Source organism: Perca flavescens, chromosome 3 (genome assembly GCF_004354835.1).
Source record: "Perca flavescens isolate YP-PL-M2 chromosome 3, PFLA_1.0, whole genome shotgun sequence".
Lineage (NCBI taxonomy): Eukaryota > Metazoa > Chordata > Actinopteri > Perciformes > Percidae > Perca > Perca flavescens.
The window spans coordinates 1325251-1342948 of NC_041333.1; positions in this window are offsets into that span (position 1 = coordinate 1325251).

Sequence of the window (17698 nt, forward strand, 5' to 3'; positions counted from 1 at the left end):
CTTGAAAGGGGGCAGAGAGAAATTATATGGGCCGCAGTTTACAATTAAGTAAGTGACAATCATGCGGCTCTCTGATTGGCCGGCCGGCCCAAATGGCCCATGAGGGCCCGCGGCCCCTCTGGCATCTGCCCAAATGCCAGGTTACCAGTCCGTCACTGCTCCCAATTAATAATAATTACGTTCCCCTCCGGGATCAGCTCTCGCTCCCATTTCTTTACTATTGGGAGTTCTCCTATGGATACTTGCATCAGTTCAGCATAAATCCTGGACACTAATCCTCTCACAGGAAAATCAACAAGCCATTTAATGATTGGGTGGGTCTCGAGACTGTTTCCCCATGGTACTCCATAACATTTTAGGGCTGATCTTAAGCAAAGATAAAGGAAAAAGGATGTCCTAGATATCTCAAAGCTAGTTCTCAGGTCCTCAGAGCTCAACATACCTTCCCCATTGAATAGCTGGTCTAGAGTATAAATACCTCTGTCACTACACTGGTTGTAAACAAAAGGTTTGTTACCAGACATTAAGTGCATGTTGTGCCAAATCGGGGTGCTCAAATGCCACTTACTGGTGTAGCGTAGTTGCTCCTCGACCTGTTTAAAGTTGCTCAATGTGTTGGTGATAATAGGGCCATAGGCTACATACACTTTTTTGGATACACATCTGCAATGGGCATTGTTTAAATGCCACAGCCTACCTGAGCATTGTTTCTGACCATGTCCATCCTTTTATGACCACCATGTACCCGTCCTCTGATGGCTACTTCAAGCAGGATAATGCACCTTGTCACAAAGCGAACATCATTTCAAATTGGTTTCTTGAACATGACAATGAGTTCACTGTACTAAAATGGCCCCCACAGTCACCAGATCTCAACCCAATAGAACATATTTGGGATGTGGTGGAACGGGAGCTTCATGCCCTGGACGTGTATTCCACAAATCTCCATCAACTGCAAGATGCTATCCTATCAATATGGGCCAACATTTCTAAAGAATGCTTCCAGCACCTTGTTGATTCAATGCAACGAAGAATTAAGGCAGTTCTGAAGGAGAAAGGGGGTCCAACACGGTCAATAGTAGGGTGTTCTTAATAATCCTTTATGTGAGTGTATATGTGATGGGGAAAAAAAAAAAAAAAAAAAAACAAGTTTGTTAAAATATGGACCTCATATATAACCGCTGGGAGGGTCATCACACTAATGCTTTTTATAAAATAGGTGTGCCTAACCTACCTACCTACAGTTTAAACCAGATATTTACATACACTTTTAAAAAAAAAACCACAAAAACATTTATTTCTTTACTGTCATACATTAAATCAGAGTAAACTTTTTCTGTTTTAGATCAATATATATTAACATATTTTTTGCATTTGTTAAATGTCATAATCGAGCGAGGGAGAATGTTTATGTATTTTTTTTATCACTTTCATCAAAGTCAGAAGTATACATACACTTCCTTAGTATTTGGTAGAATTTCCCCTGAAACTCTTTCACTTGGGCCAAACGTTTTGGGTATCCTTCCACAAGCTTTCTACAATAGTTTGGTGGAATTTTGGCCCACTCCTCTGGACAGAACTGTGGATGCATAGAAAGGCAAACCTCAAACACAGAGCGTCTTTCTTTGACATCATGGGAAAATCAAGAGAAATCAACCAAGACATCAGGAAAAGAATTGTGGACCTCCACAAGTGTGGCTCATCCTTAGGTGCAATTTCCAGATGCCTGAAGGTCCCACGTTCATCTGTTCAGACAATAATACGCAAGTATAAAAAACATGGGAATGTACAACCATCATACCACTCAGGAAGGAGACGGATTCTGAGTCCCAGAGAGGAACGTTTTTTGGTGCGAAATGTGCGAATCAATCCCAGGACAACGGCAAAAGACCTTGTGAAGATGCTAGCTGAAACTGGTAAGACAGTGTCATTATCCACAGTAAACAAGTCCTGTACCACCATGAGCTAAAAGGTTACTCTGGGAGAAGAAAGCCATTACTTCAAAACCACCATAAAAAAGCCAGACTACAGTTTGCAACTGCACATGGGGACAAAAATCTTAATTTCTGGAGACATGTCCTGTGGTCTGACGAAACAAAAATGTAACTGTTCGGCCATAATGATAAATGGTATATTTGGAGGAAAAAGGGTGAAGCTTTGAAGCCTCAGAACACCATCCAAACTGTGAAGTATGGGGGTGGTAGTATAATGTTGTGGGGCTGCTTTGCTGCATAAGGGACTAGTGCACTTCACAAAATAGATTGCATCATGAGAAAAGAAAATTTTGTGGATATATTGAAGCAACATCTGAAGACATCAGCCAGGAAGTTAAAGCTTGGGCGCAAATGGGTCTTCCAAATGGAAAACAACCCAAATCATACCTCCAAATTAGTTACAAAGCTTAAGGACAACAAAGTCAAGGTATTGGAGTGGCCATCACAAAGCCCTGATCTCAATCCCATAGAACATTTGTGGGCGGCACTGAAAAGGCGAGTGCGAGCAAGAAGGCCTCCAAACCTGACCCAGTTCCACTAGTTCTGTCCAGAGGAGTGGCCAAAATTCCAGCAAACTATTGTAGAAAGCTTGTGGAAGGATACCCAAAACGTTTGGCCCAAGTGAAACAGTTTCGGGGCAATTCTACCAAATACTAAGAAGTGTATGTATACTTCTGACTTTGATGAAAGTGATAAAAAAAATACATAACAATTCTCCCTTGCTCGATTCTGACATTTAACAAATGCAAAAAATATGTTAATATGTATTGATCTAAAACAGAAAAAGTTTACTCTGATTTAATGTATGACAGTAAAGAAATAAATGTTTTTGTGTTTTTTTTCTGAAGTGTATGTAAATATCTGGTTTCAACTGTACCTACCTACCTACCTACCTACCTACCTACCTACCTACCTACCTATCTCCTTGTACTGTTTATTTATAGGATTATTGAAGAAAATACTGCCAGGTCTTTAAACATGTTTTCTTATCTTTTTCCTTTTTATTGTGATTTGACAAACACTCATGTGGTAAATATGCTAACCCTTATATCCCTTGTTCTTGTCAAATAGTTCTCAAATATTTGTGAGATATAGAAGGGACAGAAAAAGGGCAATGAGAAGAGCTAACCTGAGTTAATGTATTATCTATGTACACTTCCAGAACTGTAATATTCCCATTGTCCAATAAATAAAGACAAAAAAAAAAGACACATGTGACGTCACCCAGCCCCCTATTAATGTAGAAATTTCCCCAAAATGGTCTCAATCGTTTGTGCTACGTTTGTACTGATTTGTGCCGTTAAAAGAAACATTTGTGCTACTTCAGTTTTTACATTATCAGGCTTTATTTGTTACACGGCTACGATTGGCACTGCAAAGGCTTCGGACACCAGCCATCACTCCCATGACAGAAGTAATCTCATGTTAACATTTTCTTCTTCATTGGTGCCTATGGCAAGGAAAAAGCTTAACGTGGTTTAATGTACCTAAACAATGATCAATGATTACCAAATTTCTCTCTCATATTGCTCCTCACCACTAAAAAAAAATCTAACCCAAAGTCCAATTATTATGGACATTATCTGACATTAAGCGTTTCTGCTTCACATTTTCAGCAGAGCACGGTCCTAACATGAAAAGGCTTAAAGTGGTTTAATGTACCTAAACAACGATCAATCATCACGGAATTTCTCTTTCATATGGATCCTCATAACCACTGAAACCTGTCCAAAAAATGTAACCCAAAAGTCCAATTATTATGGACGTTATCTGACATTACACGTTCTTAAGGCTATTGTAAGAAAAAAGCTTAAAGGAACACGCCGACTTATTGGGAATTTAGCTTATTCACCGTAACCCACAGAGTAAGACAAGTCGATACATACCCTTCTCATCTCCGTGCGTGCTGTAACGCTGTCTGACGGTTCCAGCATTAGCTTAGCCTAGCACAGATCCTGCAGGTAACTGGTTCCAACTAGCCTACTGCTCCGAATTGTGACAAAAGTGACAAAATAACGCCAACATGTTCCTATTTACATGTTGTGATTTGTAGAGTCACAGCGTGTACAAAAAACAACGTAACATGAGACACAGCCATCTTCTAACAGTAAACAAACCGAGTACCATAGGCGCGGGAAGTAGGGGTGCTGGGGGAGCTGCAGCACCCCCTGTTCGTGGCAGCACCCCTTGTTGGCAAACTGCGATCAAGCCCGTATTACCCAATGGGCATTAATCATTATGGTGATAATTACCCAATCAGAATAAAATAAAAGTTGTTTAATGTAATGATTGGGAGAAGGCCGCATGCACTGTGTAGATTGGCTAAAGATAAAGGTGGGTGGGCATAGAGCAGGTTGTTTACATCGCACTGATCCAATATCAGCTTTCTAAGAACGAGTTGAGATTGAAAGAGTGGAATTAATTAGTAACTGATCCCCGGTCAGATTGGGTTGCATCAGCGAGTGAAAGTGTGGAAAACGGAGAGAAAGCGGCTGCTATAAAAATGTCCCACGAATAAATAGCTTTTTAAAAAGAGCTGGGAATGACGAAGAGGAGGATGTCGAGGAGCTAGCCAACGTTAGCTTGGAAGAATCGCTGCCTTCTACCAGCTAGACTCAGCCACAGCTAACGGTGGCTAACGTTAACTTTAGCGAAGTTGTTGTGGAAAAAGACAGATGAGGACGGCGGTCATCAGCATTACAGAACAAGGTAATGGCCCCTCAGGTACCATCATCTCTGAAGAGCCTGCACTACGGGGACCAATTACAGAGACCGTCCGGGAGGAAGTTATACCCAGAGGGATATTAGCCTTTCAGAATCGGCGGCTAAATGTCCAGCATCTCGGAGGGGGGACGAGGCTGGCGGCAGAAAGACCCGCTCTCTCACTAACGAGGCACTGACCCGACACCTTCACAACGGTGAAACGGTAAACACGGGAGTGGATTCTATATTCACTGTCCACCGGAGACATTTGTTGCGTTGCCTGTAAAGTGCTCCCAACACACAGCAGCGCATGTGTAGTAGGGTTTAGCGAGCTGCTGAGGGAGCTGGACTTTGAGGATTTGATCTGCGACTTTGCAAAGAAAAAGACAAGAAATTAGAACTTCTAAAGGTAAGAGCTATTATGCTGTCTGTAAATTGAGTAGGTTAATATAATCTGTTGTGACCGTGTGACCAGATAATGTACACATTTTGTTTAGTTTATTGAAATGCCATGCATATCAGACGGATTGCATCATAATTTTGTGACGCTGCTATAGGCCTGTATGAGACTTAGTGGTCAAGTGCAGTAGCCTATATGTTGGCTTTTGCAGTTTGTGAAGTTGCAGCTGACTAAGTGACTGTTATTTTGCAACCTGCACTCAGCTGTGTTGTGTGATGGCATTGTTGTATCTTCAGTCAATCACGTTTCAGAATTACTATTGTGCTTTCTGCTTGGGTGATTTTTAGTGAATACTATATCGCCATAGTCTTGAGCCATACAACGCTTTGGTATGATTTAATTAATTGTAACATTGTCTTGTCATGTGTGAGTCAGATGGCAGTACTTGGTTTATTGAACTGGAAAGGCATACTTGATGCCTGCTCAGCTGGACTAGTCATTCATCTTTTTTTTATTATTTTTTATTCGATAGTGACAGTGGATAGACAGGAAATGGGGGGAGAGAGAGGGAATGACACACAGCAAAGGGCCGCAGGTCGGATTTAAACCTGGGCCGCTGCAAAGGAATCTTTTGACCAGTAGTGATTGGCATGTGATTTAGTGCCTATTTAGTTCGCACCGTATGTAGCCTACTTCATGGAGGGGGGGGGAGGCAGAGGTAGAGTCGTTCTGCGCACCCCCTCCCCCCGACAGCACCCCGCACCCCCTGCTGAAAATGACTTCCCGCGCCTCTGCCAAGTACTATATTCTTCCGCCTGAGAATATAGTTCCCGGTTTGTTTACAGTTAGAAGATGGCTGTGTCTCATGTTACGTTGTTTTTTGTACACGCTGTGACTCTATAAATCACAACATGTAAATAGGAACATGTTGGCGTTATTTTGTCACTTATTCTGAGCAGTAGGATTGCTGGAACCATTCACCTGCAGGTTCTGTGCTGGCCTGATGCTGCTGGAGCCGTCAGGCAGCATTACAGCACACACGGAGATGAGAAGGATATGTATGGACTTGTCTAACTCTGGGAGTTACGGTGAATAAGCTAAATTCCCAATAAGTCGGCGTGTTCCTTTTAAAGTGGTTTAATGTACCTAAACAATGATCAATCATCACCAAATTTCTCTCTCAGAGGCGACGTTGCCAATCATAGCCGTGTAACAAATAAAGCCTGATAACGTAAAAACCGAAGTAGCACAAATGTTTCTTTTAACGGCACAAATCAGCACAAACGTAGCACAAACGTAGCACAAACGATTGGGACCATTTCGGGGAAATTTGGACTTTAATGGGGGGCTGGGTGACGTCACTGGCCAGAAAATGTAAATTTTAATTACTTAAAACCCTTAACAGCACCGATGATAATTTTTACTGCACAAACGTAGCACATATGAATAGCAGTGTTTTTAATAATTTTTGGATTACATGGGGGGCCAGCTTCACGCAGGTGTGCTCCAGTAGTCTATATCCTTTGCGTTCCACTTCCGGGATTGCTCCGGTGCTACAGGAAATTCCACCGGATGCATGTATTTTCCGTTTCCTTCCGCTTTCTTTGTGTTGGAATTATTGTGTTGGAATTTTTGTGTTGGAATTTTTAATTTCGATGGATTTATGAGGACTATTGTTGACTGCTCCTCAGATCTCTAGACGATCTGTCCAATCTGTTGAAAGAAATGCCATTAAACCAGAGCAGTAGCAGTAGTTTTCCTCCCATCCCCAAATGCTATGTGGAGTAGCCAGACCCTCCTTCAGGGCGCCTTGGAGGAGGGTCTGGCAAAGCGAGACTAGTGCTCCAGTGACCTGCGCTAAGGAGGGCTCAACTCTGTCCTTTCCATTTGGTTCCTATAAAGCTATGATCTAGTAGCCTGGATGCCAGCCGAACTTAGCCCCGTCCACAAAATTCGAGGTCGGGAAGTTCGGTCTGGAGTCGCTCCGTTGAGAAGCAATTATTGCCCGAACAGGATCTGTTCGGACCAATCAGATTGTCGGACAGATGATCAACAGTAACAGAATCAACCACGTCACCAAAGAACGCTTGGGTTGAATTTGTTGAGATGTGTAGATTCCACCATCTGTTCGCATCAAGATATCGACAGCGCATTCATTTTAAAATCCTCAGCGGAGGAGCCTCAACCACTGCCCGAAAGCATGGTAGCGTTATATTGTGGAGCGAGATAGAGAGAGACTGAAGAGAGAGAGTGTTATATGTTGGAGAGAGATAGAGAGAGACTGAAGAGAGAGAGTGTTATATGGTGGAGAGAGATAGAGAGAGACTGAAGAGAGAGCGTTATATGGTGGAGAGAGATAGAGAGAGACTGAAGAGAGGGACTGCCGGCGCTAGAACAAAGCCGTGAATCAGAGAAATAAAACGTGTTTTCGCCGATCCATCTCTAGAAATGCAACTGTAGCGAGCATGTCTATGGGATTAGTTTTGTGACTTTAATTCCAAGCAAAACTTCTCAAGTATCAAACAAAAAACACTAACTCAAGCAAAAAAATTGTCACCTCAAAGGTAAAACTTAAAACTTGCAAACAAAACATTTGTGTAGTTGTAAACTATTGGTCTTTTATTTGTTTGATATTATGTCCTTTTGTTTACAGTTCCCTCTGCTTCTTTCTCAATGATCAGTCTTTTGCTCTCTCCATCACGTTTGCAGTCATGCTCCCAGCTTTCTCCTTTGCGCTCCCTGAGTTTTTGCTTGCGATTCTGACACAAATATCTCGCGTGGGCGGGTCTTACAGTGGTGCGTCCCCATTGGCTAATGAGTGTTAAGGGAAAGTTAAGGGAAAGTTTGAGTGACAGCTCAGCCTCAGTGTAGGTAAACTAACGTTAGAGACTCAGAGTCTGGTCTGGAGGACACACAAGCCACTCCACAGGGGATTCCTACAAGATTAATAAAGTGTAAATATTGATCATATATATATTATCTGTGATCTACGTTGCAAGCATGGTTACTAGACATTTTTTGTTTCGTTGTGTTAAGTTACTAGCTAGCTAGCTAGCAAAGCTTTTTTAAGTTAGCATTTAACGTTAGCTATACTGCTAACGTTATCTAAAACTTGTAGCCACGGGCTACCTTACTGAGCTAATTTCCCATGGGAATCATGTATTCTTCGTGAGGCCTTACTCAATGGAGCTGTATTAATTATCGTCTTCTCTCTGTAGAGACCTGCAGGACCCGAGCAGAGCTACGATGCTCTCCCAGGTCACCTTAGGTTAGTAACGTAGCTATATTATGGTCTATTAGGAAAAAATATTATCCAGCTAACTACTAATTGTTGTGGTTGCTATTGGCCTGATAATACACAATGCTAGGGTATTGGTTAAGTTGTACAATGTAGAAGCTGTGAATGTAATGTATTATATATAGAGTTCGACACATACATTAGATAATGTTCCATCTGTACACACTGTTTCTTCTTTCTTTGCACTACCTTAAGATGGCAGATAACGGACGTATTTTTTGTATTTTTTAGCACTGTAAATGTCAACAATATTTAGAATTAATGCATAGTGTTACTACTGTCCAAACTATGTACTTTAACTAACACACCAGGCCCTTGACAAATACTTTGCTTAGTGATCCTCATGGTTTGATGTGATGTGCATGTGTCCTGGTGGCTGGCCATATCTTACTTTACACATGTAGTCAACGTGGAGGTAGGAATCTAGAAAGTGTGATCAATAATATTCCAGAAATAAGTGTTCCAGTAGTGTTCAGGAAAGCTAGAAAAATGTTTCTAGAGTGCAGGCTTTATTACAATTATTTATTATTGAGCTAATTTCAAATACTTTTTATCATCCAATAAGGTACTTGTGAAGTGAAGGACTACAGCCACATCCCAGCCCTTCAGAGAACTGTCCTGCAGAAAAGGCTGTGGTCCAGACTGGAGCGGTGGGCCATCAGTGAGCTCAGGAGACCAGATGATCCCAGGAGACCAGGAGTTGTGTGTGATATTCCTGCACCACCCTCAGAAGTGTTGTTGCAGACACAAGTCAGTAGAGAAATACAGCTTGCCTTAGGTGAAACTGAATATGTGAAATATATACATAACCCAATTACACAGTATGTTTGTGTATTGTTGGTGATGAAAAACTGACCCTGACCTGTGATGTACTGCAAATAATGACTGACACTGAGTTCCAGCTTCTTCTACCACCGGGGCCCCAGCAAAATATGTTCAAATATCCATTATGTATGTGAAGTTTTATATTGGACTAAAAATAAAGCATTATAATAGTCTCAACCTTATTTCCTGTTTTATATAATGAACCAAACAGACAAGGGTGAATGTAAAAAAAGGTTTTAATATATTATGTGCATTTTAAAATATAATTACAGTAAGACAATGTAAACACAAATTAAATTACAGGACAGTATACTGTAGTAGGATATATTGACATACAATGGACTAGGAAACTACAAGTACACCAATGAAATCTTACGAAAAAGGTTATTATAAGTGTTTTATTGAGTATCTGAGCAAAATATGATCAATACATACGCTATTGGTCTATACCCTGGCTGTTTGAAGCCTTCGCACACAGTGTTTCCTCCACAGAGAGACCGAAGGCTCCTCTCCCTCTGCTGCTCCCACGTCCTCCTGGTTGGTCGGCCTGCTGCCTGATGTGAGCTGTGATAGAAAATTATAATAAAGTTTCTTACACAAATCAAATGGTAACAAAGTTCTTACTGATAACTGAGGCTTCCAAGGTTGTGTGATTTACAATTAAAATAACTTGCTTTTAAGTAGCCATTAGCAAATGTGTAGGCTTTAAAAACACTATGAGCATTTTCCTTTTGCTGACCTGCTTGCAAATGCAACAGAAGACATGTAATTAGAGTTAGGATAGCCAGTCTGTGTCATAACTAGGAAAGTACAGATGAGCACAAAACTATAAAGATGAACCAGTTAAGCAGTGCTAACACTGCATTTGTACTGTACAGTATGTGTCGACCTCTAGATATAATACATTATATTCACAGCTTCCACATTGTACAACTTAACCAATACCCTAGCATTGTGTATTATCAGGCCAATAGCAACCACAACAATTAGTAGTTAGCTGGATAATAATTTTTCCTAATAGACCATAATATAGCTACGTTACTAACCTAAGGTGACCTGGGAGAGCATCGTAGCTCTGCTCAGGTCCTGCAGGTCTCTACAGAGAGAAGACGATAATTAATACAGCTCCATTGAGTAAGGCCTCACGAAGAATACATGATTCCCATGGGAAATTGGCTCAGTAAGGTAGCCGGAACTGGTGCGGGAGGTGGAGCGCTACCGGTTAGATCTGGTGGGGCTTACCTCTACACACAGTCTCGGTTCTGGAACCGTACTCCTGGATAGGGATTGGACTCTTTTCTTCTCCGGAATTGCCCAGGGTGTGAGGCGCCGGGCGGGTGTGGGGATACTCACAAGCCCCCGGCTGAGCGCCGCTACGTTGGAGTTTCCCCCGGTGGACGAGAGGGTCGCCTCCCTACGCCTGCGGGTTGTGGGGGGGGAAACTCTGACTGTTGTTTGTGCATATGCACCAAACAGGAGTTCGGAGTATTCGGCCTTCTTGGAGACCTTGACTGGAGTCCTGCATGGGGCTCCAGTGGGGGACTCCATTGTTCTGCTGGGGGACTTCAACGCGCACGTGGGCAATGATGGAGACACCTGGAGAGGCGTGATTGGGAGGAACGGCCTCCCTGATCTAAACCAGAGTGGTTGTTTGTTGTTGGACAACAAACAAGGGATGCTCATAAGTGTACCTGGTACCAGAGCACCCTAGGCCGAAGGTCAATGATCAATTTTATAATCGTTTCATCTGATCTGAGGCCGTATGTTTTGGACACTCGGGTGAAGAGAGGGGCGGAGCTGTCAACTGATCACCATCTGGTGGTGAGTTGGGTCAGGGGGTGGGGGAAGACTCTGGACAGACCTGGTAAGCCCAAACGTGTAGTGCGGGTAAATTGGGAACGTCTGGAGGAGGCCCCTGTCCGACAGACTTTCAACTCACACCTCCGGCGGAGCTTTTCGTGCATCCCTGTGGAGGCTGGGGGCATTGAACCCGAGTGGACAATGTTCAAAGTTTCCATTGCTGAAGCTGCGGCGAGGAGCTGTGGTCTTAGGGTCTTAGGTGCCTCAAGGGGCGGTAACCCACGAACACCGTGGTGGACACCGGTGGTCAGGGAAGCCGTCCGACTGAAGAAGGAGTCTTTCCGGGATATGTTATCCCAGAGGACTCCGGAGGCAGTTGCAGGGTACCGAAGGGCCCGAAGGGCTGCAGCCTCTGCCGTGAAAGAGGCGGGTGTGGGAGAAGTTTGGAGAAGACATGGAGAAGGACTTTCGGTCGGCACCAAAGTGCTTCTGGAAAACTGTTCGCCACCTCAGGAGGGGGAAGCGGGGAACCATCCAAGCTGTGTACAGTAAGGACGGGACACTGTTGACCTCAACTGAGGAGGTAATAGGGCCGTGGAAGGAGCACTTTGAGGAACTCCTGAATCCGACTAATACGCCCTCTATGTTAGAGGCAGAGCTGGAGGATAACGGGGGATTGTCGTCGATTTCCCAGGCGGAAGTCACTGATGTAGTCAAACAACCCCACAGTGGCAAAGCCCCGGGGATTGATGAGATCCGTCCAGAAATGCTCAAGGCTCTGGGTGTGGAGGGGCTGTCCTGGTTGACACGACTCTTCAACATTGCGTGGAAGTCTGGAACAGTGCCAAAGGAGTGGCAGACTGGGGTGGTGGTTCCCCTTTTTAAAAAGGGGGACCAGAGGGTGTGTGCCAATTACAGGGGTGTCACACTTCTCAGCCTCCCTGGTAAAGTCTACTCCAAGGTGCTGGAAAGGAGGGTTCGGCCGATAGTCGAACCTCGGGTTGAGGAGGAACAATGCGGATTCCGTCCTGGTCGTGGAACAACGGACCGGCTCTTCACTCTCGCAAGGATCCTGGAGGGATGGAATGCCTTCTCCAGGTAGGGAATGAGTCCTTACCCCAAGTGAAGGAGTTCAAGTACCTTGGGGTTTTGTTCGCGAGTGAGGGGACAATGGAGCGGGAGATTGGTCGGAGAATCGGCGCAGCGGGTGCGGTATTACATTCAATCTATCGCACCGTTGTGACGAAAAGAGAGCTGAGCCAGAAGGTCAGTTTTCAAGGTCAGCTAGCTAGCTAGCTAGTAACTTAACACAACAAAACAACAAATGTCTAGTAACCACGCTTTCAACGTAGATCACAGATAATATATATATTAATAATACTTACACTTTATTAATCTTGTAGGAATCCCCTGTGGAGTGGCTTGTGTGTCCATGAGATATTTGTGTCAGAATCGCAAGCAAAAACTCAAAGGAGCGCAAAGGAGAAAGCTGGGAGCATGACTGCAAACGTGATGGAGAGAACAAAAGACTGATCATTGAGAAAGAAGCAGAGGGAACTGTAAACAAAAGGACATAATATCAAACAAATAAAAGACCAATAGTTTACAACTACACAAATGTTTTGTTTGCAAGTTTTAAGTTTTACCTTTGAGGTGACAATTTTTTTGTTTGAGTTAGTGTTTTTTGTTTGATACTTGAGAAGTTTTGCTTGGAATTAAAGTCACAAAACTAATCCCATACATGTCACTATCACTAACGTTATCCACATTTATATTTACAAGAAACAAATGATATATCCAGCTTCAAAAAAGTCTAAAAGTCGGAAGTTAGAACGAATACACGCGAATGCGTTGTGCAAAGAGTGGTTGCTATGGAGATGATACACAGTGTTGAGTTCCGTTGCTCTGATTGGTTGGAGGTCTATCCAATGAATGCAGAGGCATTTTTTTTCCTGGTTTGGTTGGAACACGCCCCATAATCACAGCCCAATGGAGCGGTTTCAGACTCACATTCTGACTAGAATCTGAGTAGGACCACCTCAGGCTAATGATCTAGTACAAACAACGGCAAATTTGATACTAACATGCACGCACGCCAAAAGGTTGGGACTTTTTTATGGTCCAACCACCTGACTGCTGGTCTCAGCTAATAATGTGATATGTGAACAGTTAACATTTGGGGCTTAAATCCTGTAAGCCCACCCCTGGTGCTGCCTATGCTTGGGAGGACCACCTGAAAGGTATAGTAGAGAGCATAAGTATAGCAGGCTAACATTTACCTGCAAAGTGGGAGACAGCTCTGAACCTCTGCAGCTGCTACAACCTCCTTGGTGGCAGGTTAAAAAAAAAAAAAAAAAAAAAAAAAGAGGATAAGATAAACCACAAGGTCTACAGTGCAAGATGATTTGGCCATTCCAAATTGTGGGTAAAAGGGGACAAACAGAATAAGCACACAGATGTGGGGGGAGGGATTATGTGAAGTGTGAACTCTCCGAGATGAATTCCTGGAGACAGACAAAACAATCCACTTGAATCCATGTCTTCACTCTCCTTTTCTCCCCTATTTTTAGTTGTACTTTGTTTGAATAAGTTCAAAGTTGCATTGAGTTGTAAAAGAAAAGGAGGGAGAGGGGGTAAATCCATCCACAACCACATTACCAGCACGAAGAAGCCAACAGGGGAAAGGCTATTGATTGTGTCACCTTTCCACAGGCTCGAGGCTGTGAGGGCTCTTTGTGGGTCCAGCTCTCAGTGGAGGACTCTAGCACTTGTGCATGAAAAGATTCAGTGTATAAAGCAGCTGGGCCTGAAGGGGAAAGCTGCACACTGCTACAAACTCCTCTTTTATGTCCTGAGTCTCTCTCTCTGCATGTCTCTGTCACTCCTGCCTCTGTCTTACTCTCTCTCCTCTGTCTCCTCTACTCACTCAAATGTCGGTCAGGCCAATAATATCTTATGCTTGCTTAATTCTTTGATTTGGCATTTCTACTGAGAAGCGCTGTCTTTACTCACACACCAATGGCTGTGTAACAGAACAGATACCTGTGTGTTTTTGGCAATAATGCCGAAGGTTCCTGTCGCTTTTCTCTTCTGGGAAGTGTTCAGACATGAAGGCGTGGTTGTTGCTGGTTTCTGTGGCAACAACAGTGCAGCCACCACTGGCCAGATGGCTTCAATGGAGCTGTTTTACTGTGAACAGCGGGGCTTAAGTGGTGCACTCTTACTTTAATTTGTTTTAGGATTGGACCTGTATTGTAAAAATAATTCCTTTTGTCTAGTTCCCCATTATGCCACTGTCAGAGAGGCTAATTAGCTCACTTGAAAATGTTTTACAGCAGCCAGGCAGGTGCTTTTTTGAAAAAATGGGATGAGGCCTGTGAGGCCGTGTTTATCCCACTGAAGCTGAAGTCATCTGCATTAAAGGTCAGCAATCAGTCCACAATTACAGTGTAACCTCAGCTAATGGATCTGAAGAGTCCACTCAAATTCTGTTTACACTGTACCCACACTCAGTCAGGTGCTGGGATGTGTGGGTCAAGTTCAGTTTTGATAGAGAAAAATTAAAATACCAAAACAAGCAATCACACACTTGGAGGTAAACAATTCAAAACTAATTATAACAACTATGATTGTTATTTTGGCCTAAAACTGAGAAATTACTATCTATTTGGGGGGGCAATTACTTTATTGTCAGGATATGCTACCATGCAACAGTTACTAAATGTTTGTGTTTTGCACATTTTGATGAAATAAATAGAACATTTTGATACAGCTCCTCAAACATCACTGATCTGCCGGTGGGCCAGTCAATATACTGTAAATCATGCCGTGCACAAAAACTGTTCAAACGGGGGAGATCACGTGACTGACGATCTGCATGGCTACTCGAGGCTGAGCTCTCTCCCCATCTCCGTATTTTTATTAAAAACCAGGTCTATTCTTTTTCATTCGACACCAATCCTTTGATTTGTTACCACGGTAACTTAGTGGAATGCCTGGAGGAGTGAAAAAGCAGACCCTGCTGCAGTTTACCCGAGCAAAGAATTCTGCCAACTCTGCTAACATGGCGTCAGCTAGCGAGGTTTCGGATGCCAACACGGACATACGTATGGAGGAGGCCATGGCCAGGGTTCTGGAAATTCAATTCATCCATCCATCCATCCATCTTCGTCCGCTTATCCGGTGTCGGGTCGCGGGGGGAGCAGCTCCAGCAGGGGACCCCAAACTTCCCTTTCCCGAGCAACATTAACCAGCTCCGACTGGGGGATCCCGAGGCGTTCCCAGGCCAGGTTGGAGATATAATCCCTCCACCTAGTCCTGGGTCTTCCCCGAGGCCTCCTCCCAGCTGGACGTGCCTGGAACACCTCCCTAGGGAGGCGCCCAGGGGGCATCCTTACCAGATGCCCGAACCACCTCAACTGGCTCCTTTCGACGCAAAGGAGCAGCGGCTCTCCGAGCTCCTCACGGATGACTGAGCTTCTCACCCCATCTCTAAGGGAGACGCCAGCCACCCTCCTGAGGAAACCCATTTCGCCGCTTGTACCCTGGATCTCGTTCTTTCGGTCATGACCCAGCCTTCATGACCATAGGTGAGGGTAGGAACGAAAACTGACCGGTAGATCGAGAGCTTTGCCTTCTGGCTCAGCTCTCTTTTCGTCTAACGGTGCGATAGATTGAATGCAATACCGCACCCGCTGCGCCGATTCTCCGACCAATCTCCCGCTCCATTGTCCCTCACTCATGAACAAAACCCCAAGGTACTTGAACTCCTTCACTTGGGGTAAGGACTCATTCCCTACCTGGAGAAGGCATTCCATCGGTTTCCTGCTGAGAACCATGGCCTCCGATTTAGAGGTGCTGATCCTCATCCCAACCGCTTGACACTCGGTTTGCGAACCGATCCAGTGAGTGCTGAAGGTCGCAGGCCGATGATGCCATCAGGACCACATCATCTGCAAAGAGCAGCGATGAGATCCCCAGCCCACCAAACTGCAACCCTCCCCACCCCGACTACGCCTCGATATCCTGTCCATAAATATTACAAACAGGATTGGTGACAAAGCGCAGCCCTGGCGGAGGCCAACCCTCACCTGAAACGAGTCCGACTTACTACCGAGAACCCGGACACAGCTCTCACTTTGGTCATACAGAGATTGGATGGCCCTGAGTAGAGACCCCCTCACCCCATACTCCCGCAGCACCTCCCACAGTATCTCCCGGGGACCCGGTCATACGCCTTCTCCAAATCCACAAAACACATGTAGACCGGTTAAGCATACTCCCAGGCTCCCTCCAGGATCCTTGCGAGAGTGAAGAGCTGGTCCGTTGTTCCACGACCAGGACGGAATCCGCATTGTTCCTGCTCAACCCGAGGTTCGACTATCGGCCGAACCCTCCTTTCCAGCACCTTGGAGTAGACTTTACCAGGGAGGCTGAGAAGTGTGATACCCCTATAATTGGCACACACCCTCTGGTCCCCCTTTTTAAAAAGAGGAACCACCACCCCAGTCTGCCACTCCTTTGGCACCGTCCCAGACTTCCACGCAATGTTGAAGAGGCGTGTCAACCAGGACAACCCCTCCACACCCAGAGCCTTGAGCATTTCTGGACGGATCTCATCAATCCCGGGGCTTTGCCACTGTGTAGTTGTTTGACTACATCAGTGACTTCCGCCTGGGAAATCGACGACAATCCCCGTTATCCTCCAGCTCTGCCTCTAACATAGAGGGCGTATTAGTCGGATTCAGGAGTTCCTCAAATTGCTCCCTCCACCGCCCTATTACCTCCTCAGTGGAGGTCAACAGTGTCCCATCCTTACTGTACACAGCTTGGATGGTTCCCCCCCCTCCTGAGGTGGCGAACAGTTTTCCAGAAACACTTTGGTGCCGACCGAAAGTCCTTCTCCATGTCTTCTCCAAACTTCTCCCACACCCGCTGCTTTGCCTCTTTCACGGCAGAGGCTGCAGCCCTTCGGGCCCTTCGTACCCCTGCAACTGCCTCCGAGAGTCCTCCGAGATAACATATCCCGGAAGGACTCCTTCTTCAGTCGGACGGCTTCCCTGACCACTGGTGTCCACCACGGTGTTCGTGGGTTACCGCCCCTTGAGGCACCTAAGATCCTAAGACCACAGCTCCTCGCCGCAGCTTCAGCAATGGAAACTTTGAACATTGTCCACTCGGGTTCAATGCCCCCAGCCTCCACAGGGATGCACGAAAAAGCTCCGCCGGAGGTGTGAGTTGAAAGTCTGTCGGACAGGGGCCTCCTCCAGACGTTCCCAATTTACCCCGCACTACACGCTTGGGCTTACCAGGTCTGTCCAGAGTCTTCCCCACCCCCCCTGACCCAACTCACCACCAGATGGTGATCGGTTGACAGCTCTGCCCCTCTCTTCACCCGAGTGTCCAAAACATACGGCCTCAGATCAGATGAAACGATTATGAAATCGATCATTGACCTTCGGCCTAGGGTGCTCTGGTACCAGGTACACTTATGAGCATCCCTATGTTCGAACATGGTGTTCGTTATAGACAATCCATGACTAGCACAGAAGTCCAACAACAAACAACCACTCTGGTTTAGATCAGGGAGGCCGTTCCTCCCAATCACGCCTCCAGGTGTCTCCATCATTGCCCACGTGTGCGTTGAAGTCCCCAGCATAACAATGGAGTCCCCACTGG